Genomic DNA, 10,859 nt, shown 5'->3' with positions numbered 1-10,859 from the left:
CAAGTGCTCAGCATATGTGAGAACACCTTCAAGACTGTTTGAATCTGGTTGAGAGAATGCCAAGAGTGTGCAAAGATGTCATCATAGCAAAGGGTGGCAACTTTGAAGAATCTCAAATCTAAAATATATTTTTATTTGTTTAACACCTTTTAGGTTACTACATGATTCCATGTGTTATTTCATAGTTTTGAAGTCTTCACTATTATTCTTCAATGTAGAAAATAGTAAAAAATAAAGAACAACCCTTGAATGAGTAGGTGTGTCCTGGTACTGTATAACCTTGTCCGCATTTTCGAAACGTAAGTCATTGTCAGATTTTAAATAGCTGCTGTAGACAGTGTCTGTACGCAAATGTCTTTCGGCACGTGTCATGTTTCACACTGTGTTTAACACAGAGTGAGTCTGTGTGTATGTCCCTTATTGTCGAGTCATCTCCTACGGTCACATGCTTGTCAGAGGGCTAGAGGAGAAAGACTAACCGATGGGGGATTACATTTGGGGGAGGGTTTGAAACATTAGTTGGTGCTCAATGGTTGCGAGTGTAGAGTGTGCATTTGCCAGGGTGAGTGTCGTGTGTTAAGGGGAGAGCCAAGACAGGAATACAGAACTAACCACAATCTCCCTCACTCTCTTTTGCGCTGCCTCTCTCTTCATCCCTTACACACATGCTCTCTCCCTCTCTCTCACAAACAGATGCACACACTCCCTCTTCTCGGTGTTCTCTCCCTCTCACTGCCTTTCTGAATTCAGTGGGATTTGACTCGGTCACTACGATGTTTGCTGTTGCTGGAAGCTCTCTGCAGTGAGCACACTGAGGTAAGCTCTGTCACTCTCTCTCACACACCTTGGTCACGTCGTCTGCTGCGAGCTCATAGACACCGTTCAGACTTCACTCACTTTGTACGTTATACAGTAGCACTGTCTAGTGGGGATTCGCGCCAGTTATGCTCATTGTTATGCTGTGGTTGAGACTCCATGCTGTAGGCCTACCTACACTTACTGGGATAGTTGCTGGGATAAGAGCATCCATTGTATAAGAGCATCCACTTAAATTATTTCAAAGTAGGTGTTTCCTCTTTTAGCTCCTCTCCCTTAATCTCTGCTGTCTTTCTCAAGTTTGGGTTTCGGTGTCCCTTGTGAAGAAGAAATATCCTCTCTCCTTTGTAAATGGAAGCCTCTAAGAAGCGGTTGTAATGTTATCATGTCACACACTGTAGCGCGACACAGAGGAGGTTTTGTTAGAGTTTTGTCTTACCACTGTGTGTGTGTGAGGAAAGGGGGTTGTGGATTCCTATCTGTTGAGTGACTTGAAAGCAGAAGAAAAAACGGCAAGTGTTACTGACTTTTTTTATGACTGTTTCCTGTTGGATGGTAAAACAGATTTATCTCAATTTTGTGCCTATGAGCACTAGCTGAGTAACTTGAGTCTGCATCACTACTCACTCAGCAGGTCACTACCATACAGCTGTGAACACACAACATAAGATGAAATATGTCCCGATGTTTCCATGTAGGATTTGCCGTGAGGCACTTCCTGTCTCTTTCTTTTTAATACATTTTCCCCCTCTCCCTTTATTTTTCTCTCATTCTTTGAGAAGAGAGGAATGATAAGGTCTTGAGTTAGAGATGGTATCTATCTTATGACATCCACTATTTTGGAGAGATCAACGTTACCGCTTTGTGAAGCAAAGGGAAATCTTTATGAATGATAATGACCAGTTAAAAACCTCTAGTAACTCCCCATCCCGGGTCCGGGAGCGTAATCTTCGACTGACACTAATTAGCATAACGCAACGGACATAAATATTCCTAGAAAATATTCCTATTCATGAAAATCACAAGTGAAATATATTGAGACACAGTTTAGCCTTTTGTTAATCTGTCATCTCAGATTTTCTAAATATGCTTTACAGCCAAAGCTAGACAAGCATTTGTGTAAGTTTATCGATAGCCTAGCATAGCATTTTGTCCAGCTAGCAGCAGGTAACTTGGTCACGGAAATCAGAAAAGCAATCAAATTAAATTGTTTACCTTTGATGAGCTTCGGATGTTTTCACTCACGAGACTCCCAGTTAGATAGCCAATGTTCCTTTTTTCCCAAAATATAATTTTTGTAGGCGAAATAGATCCGTTTGTTCTTCACGTTTGGCTGAGAAATCGACCGGAAATTGCAGTCACGAAAACACCGAAAAATATTCCAAATTAGCTCCATAATATCGACAGAAACATGGCAAACGTTGTTTATAATCAATCCTCAAGGTGTTTTTCAAATATCTATTTGATAATATATCCACCGGGACAATTGGTTTTTCAGTAGGACCGATTGGAATAATGGCTACCTCTGTATTTTACGCAATAATCACTCTGAGAGCCATCAGGTGACCACTTGCGCAATGTAGCAGCTTACGGGTATTCTTCAACATAAATGCGTAAAACTACGTCACAATGCTGTAGACACCTTGGGGAATACGGAGAAAAAGTAATCTGGTTGATATCCCATTCACTGCTCAATAGGGACACATTGGAACGCAGAGCTTTCAAAAGATGAGTCACTTCCGGATTGGATTTTTCTCAGGCTTTTACCTGCAATATCAGTTCTGTTATACTCACAGACAATATTTTTACAGTTTTGGAAACTTTAGAGTGTTTTCTATCCTAAGCTGTCAATTATATGCATATTCTAGCATCTTGTCCTGACAAAATATCCCATTTCCTATGGGAACGTTATTTTTCCAAAAATGAAAATACTGCCCCCTAGTCACAAAAGGATAACGGATCATAATTATTAGCTTATTTTCATTTTCTCTTATTTCACAAAGTTAATCTTGCCGTTATAGAATATGCTTAAACTTAGATATTTGTGTGTGACCTAGGCTGATCTAGGATCAGGTCCCCTGTTCATTTAATTATGATTTTAAAAAACAACTTCTACTCTGAGACACTTTAAGAATACAGGCCCAAAAATCGAATTTTAAGCATATTCTATAAAGGCATGATTAACTTAATACGGGCACTGATGAAGATCCATCTTGGATAGAAACGTTGTTGCAAAATTGGTGGTAGAGGAATAGCCCATGGGTCTTTATGTGCCTCTACCTTATCATGACAATTTGTTTACCTTGGCATGTCTAGTGTCTTGCTGCTCTTGTGGGTCCCAAATACTCAAAAAGAACACTGCATTGCATAACCATAATAATACAACCTTGGTGCTGCTAGTTAACCACTTTGCCAGCAGGCAATAATTTACTTCTCCAGCCACTGTTCAGTACTGGACATATGCAGCTGGTGCAGTCACTGGCTGTTCAAGTGGTATAAGTGGCTCAGGATGATTCTGCATTCTTTCCATCACTGAGTGCTCAGCCAAGCTGAAAGTCAACGGAGGGGCATAGCAACTACAGCACTGTACGTGTGTGTTCGCACCTGCTTTTGTTTTTGGCCAAGGCATGGCATGTTCACACCGATTATGTGTCCCAAATGGCGTCCTATTCCCTATATAATGCACTACTTTTGACCAGAGCCCTGTGAGCCCTCGTCAAAAGTAGTGCACTATATAGGGAATAGGATGCCATTTGGTGCGCTGTCCAAGTAAATCTAGAGGGCACGCCAGGCCGGTCAGCTAGCTCTGATCAACTTTTGACCAAAGGCATCGTCAATTACCCAAGATGGTGGGAATGACGTGTACTGCAGACCTTATGAGGTCATGACCTCTATTCCACATGCACTAGTGGTTGCAGACGCTATTGAAAACTATTTTGACAGGACAGGGATGGGAAATGGTGTAGACCAGGGAAACAATTTGAATGAATGAAATTAAAGCCCCAAGATACTTTCTGAGACTGGTTCTTATCTGCAACCATCAAAGCAGTTCTGCTTTTCAATCCATTGAAGGAAATGTTGCGTGCTCACAATCCGATAGTCTGCCCCAGAGTGCGTGAATATCAGATGTGGTTTGCTGCTGAGTCACTGTCCTCTGTTACCTTGAGTCATACCGGTAAACGAGAAGAGCTGGGGAGACGAGAGCAAAAAACAATTATTTAGCAGTTTTCCATTTCCACTTCTCTGATGTAGCCTACTCAGGTGTCATACATACTGAAATATATATGGTAGTTGAATATATAAGCTGATGTACTAGCTGATGTTCCAAAATAAGAAGGGGGTTTGCACGCAACAGTTTTGACTATTTTTGTGTTCAAATCACCCTTACATTTTTTACTCCATTATTAATTGGTTGTATTCACCAACTAGACTACTTGCTTTTTCTAAGTTTAAGGACAATTCCACAATAATGGAATTACGCTTTGACTCAGATTTGTATGCCAAACAAAAACCATTGATTTCAAAGTTTATTCAACTGTTGTCACGCCCTGGTCGAGGTATTTTGTGTTTATCTTCATTTATTTGGTCAGGCCAGGGTGTGGCATGGGTTTTTGTATGTGGTGTGTATGTATTGGGATTGTAGCTTAGTGGGGTGTTCTAGTTAAGTCTATGGCTGTCTGAAGTGGTTCTCAATCAGAGGCAGGTGTTTATCGTTGTCTCTGATTGGGAACCATATTTAGGCAGCCATATTCTTTGAGTGTTTTGTGGGTGATTGTCCTTAGTGTCCTTGTTCCTGTCTCTGTGTTAGTTTACACTAGTATAGGCTGTTTCGGTTTTCGTTACGTTCTTTGTTTTGTAGTGTTTATAATTGATTCGTGTTTTACGTTTGTTTATTAAACATGGATCGCAATCTACACGCTGCATTTTGGTCCGACTCTCCTTCACCACAAGAGAACCGTTACAACTGTACAACTCTATGAACAATATACACAACATTTCACAAAAACAGATTTACTGGAAGAACTGTGCAGATGCGACCACGTTTAAATATCTTATTAAGATTCAATGATTTCAGCAGAAAGAATGGTGTCAGCTATGACATAACACCTTGAGTTTGAAAAAAAATATTTTGGTTATTGAACAACAGTAGGTGCAGTGGATTTATGTCTGGTAATGGAATTACATCATGGGTCCCTGAGCTGCACTATAGAGATGCATAATTATGGATATTAATATCATTCTCTCCATGGTGATCCTCATATCCTGAATAGGTATACAAAGGTAAAAATATGCAATATCCCTCTTTTGCATATTTGGGTATTATTCTATTATATTATTGTAATGAGCTCCGCCCCCAACAAAACCACATTTGGTTGGTCCAGACCAGACCAAATCTGAAACTTCTACATTCAAAACAGGAGAAACAAATTGACTCAGAAGATCCCAAATCACATTTCTTTTAGTTACTTTTTTCTGAACTTGTTTTTATTACTTTCTAGCACTAGCATGCTAACTTACAGAGTAGGTAGCTAGCCAGCTAGCTTTATAGCCATGGATTGTGCACCTTCCAATGTTTAGCTAAGTAGCTAGCTAGCTGGTGGATGTTTTCCTTTTGAAACCAGGGCAGAGGAAAACAACATTCACCTCCACAAATGCTGTTTACATTGATATCCATACTGAATGAAGCACTTAAGGGACCTCATGGGCACCCTTCACTTTTTCATTTAATTTAAGTGGGAACTTCGCCAAAAAGTTTTTTTTGTGCAGCTGACTTAAAGTGAAGGAAACTTTAATGGAAAAGATAAGGGGAAAATGTACTTAAGATGCTTTATGCAACCGGGCACAGTACAATAAAGTACATTATACAGTACTCTACTCTAGTGTGCTGTACTGAACTCTACTGTGCTCTACTGTACTGTGCTCTCCAAACTTGTGAAACATAAACATCTATGATTGGTTCAGATTTGGTCCGGCCAGGGCAGATTGATAAAATTTCAACTACTTTTCAACGTCCATGGACGTTCGGTGTTCAGTGTGTGAGGATGCTTGTTACAGTAAATGGAAAGAGGGTAGGTGGTATGTATCATGGTAGGTGTCAATAAGAGCCGGGAGAGGTGGCATTAACTGGAGAGGAAAGAGAGAGGGAGCAGCAGAGAGAGCGAGAAAGGGAGAGTGAGAGGGAGGGGTTTTCCAGACTGTTTTAACAGCCTTGCTTTGACCACCAGATGACAGAAAGAGAAAAGAAAGTTACGAGCTGAACATAACAGTATGCCAGTGGAAGGGAGGACACTAACAGGTGGCCCAACTGTGACTGCTATGATTTCCCATTGTAGCCATTTCAATTGCAGTAATCCTGTTAGATTCTTCTATAATTCTGTTACCAATTAGGTAACAGGATTACGAGTTATAATCATGTAATAATTCATAAAGGAACTTGATATCAGTCAAACCACTAACTAGGTCTACTTGTTACTTCTGTGAACTTTAATTTTCCTCCCTCATGAAGGAGAGAAATGAGAAAATATCTTACAGATATGTGGGGTTTTGGTAACGGAATTACAAGGCAGTGTTTCTTAAACGCGCAGAAGGCAAATCATTTATCTAAAACAAAATCTAATTGTTGTTGATTTTAGTTGGCAGGGGTCTTAACTTCAACATTATTATTTTTTGATGTATTTCAAATACCCTTTAAGACTATTTCAAAGCCTGAAAATGCATATATGCCTTAATTTCTCAAAAATATAGCCAGACTCTTAGCTTTCATTTGACATCCAATTTGACATGCTACTATGAACTCTACGATGGTGCTCGTGGATCCTTTTAGATGGAAATGCCCTTAAGTGCAACGTTACCTGCTTTCTTCAAGCTGATATACAGTACCAGTCAGAAGTTTGGTCACATCTACTCATTCAAGGATTTTTCTTAATTTTTTACTATTTTCTACACTGTAAAATAATAGTGAAGACATCAAAACCATGAAATAACACATATGGAATCATGTAGTAACCAAAAAAGTGTTAAACAAATCAAAATATATTTTATATTTGAGATTCTACAAAGTAGAAAAAATATTAACTAAGGTCTTCGATCCATACGCTCACGAGTCACACGTTAACAATCACACTAATCTTTTCACGCAAACATTTTTAACCCTGTAATCCCTAGTGGGTTTCCGAACGCTGACCTTGTAGCCTTTTAATAATCGTCCCACCACCTGCAGGTCCACCACAGATTTATTTTAACATATCACCGACCACTAAAACAACGACAACAAAGGCAAGAGTAGGTACGGCACCGTAATCTCCCATATGCCTTTTGCCTTTCTCATTGTTGGCTGGCGAGTCATTGTTGCTGTTTTTCCACTAAGCGCTTTGACATGATTAAGCCCTTTGAATCGATGAGGGGTGTGGTGCTGGGGAAGAGGGTCGTCACCAAAGAGAACCATGGTCCCTTTGTGTCGACGTCTGCTCTCTAGTGTTATACAGTCAAAAATGGAAGTCAGAGATTTCACTTCAGTAAATGCTGACGTGTAGTATGGTAATTTGTGTAGTTTTAGGCTTAGTGCATTTTTTTGTGACCTCACGATCCTGTCTAAAATAACAGCTATTTTCAGTGGATTTTGAAAAGGTGTAAATAATCCCTGCTGTGCGGATGATAAATTAGAAGCTTTGTGTATTGATATGGAATGCTAATAAGGCATGTCCTGCTGGAACTACTTGTGTTTCTTCTTTGGTGTTCTTCTAACTGTTTTTGTCCTAGGAGAAGTATCGATTTGATATCAGGGAGAGATGGGTCATGATGGAGTCATCAGCTGGATCTCTTCCACTTTAATGAAATGAAGGTTGAACTGAAAGAACCAATAACGTAATCAGAGACACACACACACAGCTACTGCTTCTATATCTGGAAGTAATATTGAGATTTATGAGGTCCCCTAATTGCTCTCTTACATGTGCCCTATGTATATCTGTTTGTCTGTCTGTGTGTGTCTGCCTGCTTCTGTGTCCTTTGAGGGCTTTCAGCGTCACAAGTTTCACCATAAGATGGACCACCAAAGACGAAGCCATACCTCAAGCAACATTTTGTAGTGAGTGATGACAAAATCTCAACATAAATCTCTAATGAACTCCCCTGTGACCTCACATGATTCAGCACTATCTGTACTGTAGATCCACAGGCGGTGACATTGCAGCAGTGACCTTGTTGATGTAAACCACACTGACAGTCTCTTCCTGCTTTGGCGAGACTGGGGATGTATTCCTTATCACTCATAGGGAGAGTAGTGTCCTCTCAGTTCAGTGCATGCAACGGCTGGGGGATGAGGAGAGGAAGCACCCTGTAGACTATTGAGATGCATCAATGGAAATCAGAGGGAGATATGGGTCCCATTTTGATTATACGAAAGTGAGAGAAAATGAAACAACTTCTTTATTTTAATATGCCTCTATGTAAATGTATACATTAGAAATGTATATCCTTATTTTCAAATGTTTAACAAGACCAACATACTGTCAATACTTGGTCATGTTTTACATATAATCACCAAAATGATAGGGAAAATGCTGAGCATGTCAATTCACTCACTGAAATGGTTTGGGCTAGTGATTAGGGTGATTTCCACGTGGACTCAGCCTACACAGCATGGCAACTAGAGCCCATCAGATACAGTGCCTTGCGATTCGCCCCCCTTGAACTTTGCGACCTTTTGCCACATTTCAGGCTTCAAACATAAAGATATAAAACTGTATTTTTTTGTGAAGAATCAACAACAAGTGGGACACAATCATGAAGTGGAACGACATTTATTGGATATTTCAAACTTTTTTAACAAATTAAAAACTGAAAAATTGGGCGTGCAAAATTATTCAGCCCCTTTACTTTCAGTGCAGCAAACTCTCTCCAGAAGTTCAGTGAGGATCTCTGAATGATCCAATGTTGACCTAAATGACTAATGATGATAAATACAATCCACCTGTGTGTAATCAAGTCTCCGTATAAATGCACCTGCACTGTGATAGTCTCAGAGGTCCGTTAAAAGCGCAGAGAGCATCATGAAGAACAAGGAACACACCAGGCAGGTCCGAGATACTGTTGTGAAGAAGTTTAAAGCCGGATTTGGATACAAAAAGATTTCCCAAGCTTTAAACATCCCAAGGAGCACTGTGCAAGCGATAATATTGAAATGGAAGGAGTATCAGACCACTGCAAATCTACCAAGACCTGGCCGTCCCTCTAAACTTTCAGCTCATACAAGGAGAAGACTGATCAGAGATGCAGCCAAGAGGCCCATGATCACTCTGGATGAACTGCAGAGATCTACAGCTGAGGTGGGAGACTCTGTCCATAGGACAACAATCAGTCGTATATTGCACAAATCTGGCCTTTATGGAAGAGTGGCAAGAAGAAAGCCATTTCTTAAAGATATCCATAAAAAGTGTTGTTTAAAGTTTGCCACAAGCCACCTGGGAGACACACCAAACATCTGGTCAGATGAAACCAAAATTGAACTTTTTGGCAACAATGCAAAACGTTATGTTTGGTGTAAAAGCAACACAGCTCATCACCCTGAACACACCATCCCCACTGTCAAACATGGTGGTGGCAGCATCATGGTTTGGGCCTGCTTTTCTTCAGCAGGGACAGGGAAGATGGTTAAAATTGATGGGAAGATGGATGGAGCCAAATACAGGACCATTCTGGAAGAAAACCTGATGGAGTCTGCAAAAGACCTGAGACTGGGACGGAGATTTGTCTTCCAACAAGACAATGATCCAAAACATAAAGCAAAATCTACAATGGAATGGTTCAAAAATCAACATATCCAGGTGTTAGAATGGCCAAGTCAAAGTCCAGACCTGAATCCAATCGAGAATCGGTGGAAAGAACTGAAAACTGCTGTTCACAAATGCTCTCCATCCAACCTCACTGAGCTCGAGCTGTTTTGCAAGGAGGAATGGGAAAAAATTTCAGTCTCTCGATGTGCAAAACTGATAGAGACATACCCCAAGCGACTTACAGCTGTAATCGCAGCAAAAGGTGGCGCTACAAAGTATTAACTTAAGGGGGCTGAATAATTTTGCACGCCCAATTGTTCAGTTTTTGATTTGTTAAAAAAGTTTGAAATATCCAATAAATGTCGTTCCACTTCATGATTGTGTCCCACTTGTTGTTGATTCTTCACAAAAAATGTTTATGTTTGAAGCCTGAAATGTGGCAAAAGGTCGCAAAGTTCAAAGGGGCCGAATACTTTCGCAAGGCACTGTATGTTTCTTTGGGTCTGATACTGCTTCCAATTTTGGGAGGAACACTTACCGATACTGACATACCTGCCGATATACGATTTTACAGTGGGGAAATGAAAGTGTCATTTTCCCACACTGAATTCTACGAAATTGCCATCCAAAAGAGCAATTGTCCAATAACTATGCTTCAAATGTTGATTCAGATGAACCCTTTTTAAAAATATATATATTTATAGAATATCAGTTATCGGTTGAATTGATAATATAGGTGAACTGATATATCGGTCAGGTTCTAATGGCAACCCCACTATCTGACCACAGCCAGAACACAATCTGGCAACCCTGACCCTCAAACCCTGCATTCAGATGTTCTGATGTCATTGAAGGGAATAATTCAAGATATTCTCTAAATATGTTATCTAAATTACCAGCAATCTGGCAACCCTGACCCTTACCCTCAACCCTGACCCTCGCTGCTTCTTAAAAAGAATACAGACTCATAATAACTGTAAATGTTATTCTCTGTAGACAAACACTATCCACTATCAGAGAAGCTCTCAGCTGTTTATGGGTGTTTATGTATGAATGTTATCATAAACACCCGGGTCGGCTTTCCGCCTGAACACTGTTAGCCCACTGAGCTAAGTCTTATGCATTAGCTCGGAGATGTAATTTAAGTCTTCAGGTCTCAGGCAAGGTTACTTATCACGCAAACCAGGGGACCACTAATAGACCTTGGTAACACCAGCTGTGTTACAAGACACTGCCTGATCAGCTGAGTTGATTTGCTCGCTTGGAAAA

The 10,859-nt window shown here is 40.3% G+C and overlaps 1 protein-coding gene across 4 annotated transcripts in view; it reads left to right on the top strand.

The window, feature by feature from the left end:
* The first annotated feature begins 527 nt into the window (after nt 1-527).
* The window catches only part of LOC109875279 (anion exchange protein 2), a 59,183-nt gene continuing 48,851 nt past the window's right edge, over nt 528-10,859 (top strand). Inside the window, exons 1-3 of one of the 4 annotated variants that reach the window (XM_031810592.1) lie at nt 530-816; nt 7,576-7,680; nt 7,839-7,903. The gene's annotated coding sequence lies outside the window, so the exon portion shown is untranslated. Of the gene's footprint in view, nt 817-7,575; nt 7,904-10,859 lie in introns of all 4 variants that reach the window. The other 3 variants (XR_004206405.1, XM_031810594.1, XM_031810593.1) reach the window with 3 other exon arrangements.

Source organism: Oncorhynchus kisutch, linkage group LG30, assembly GCF_002021735.2.
Source record: "Oncorhynchus kisutch isolate 150728-3 linkage group LG30, Okis_V2, whole genome shotgun sequence".
In the NCBI taxonomy this organism is placed as follows: Eukaryota; Metazoa; Chordata; class Actinopteri; order Salmoniformes; family Salmonidae; genus Oncorhynchus; species Oncorhynchus kisutch.
Note: the sequence above shows the minus strand (reverse complement) of the source record. Positions and strands in the feature narration are given on the sequence as shown.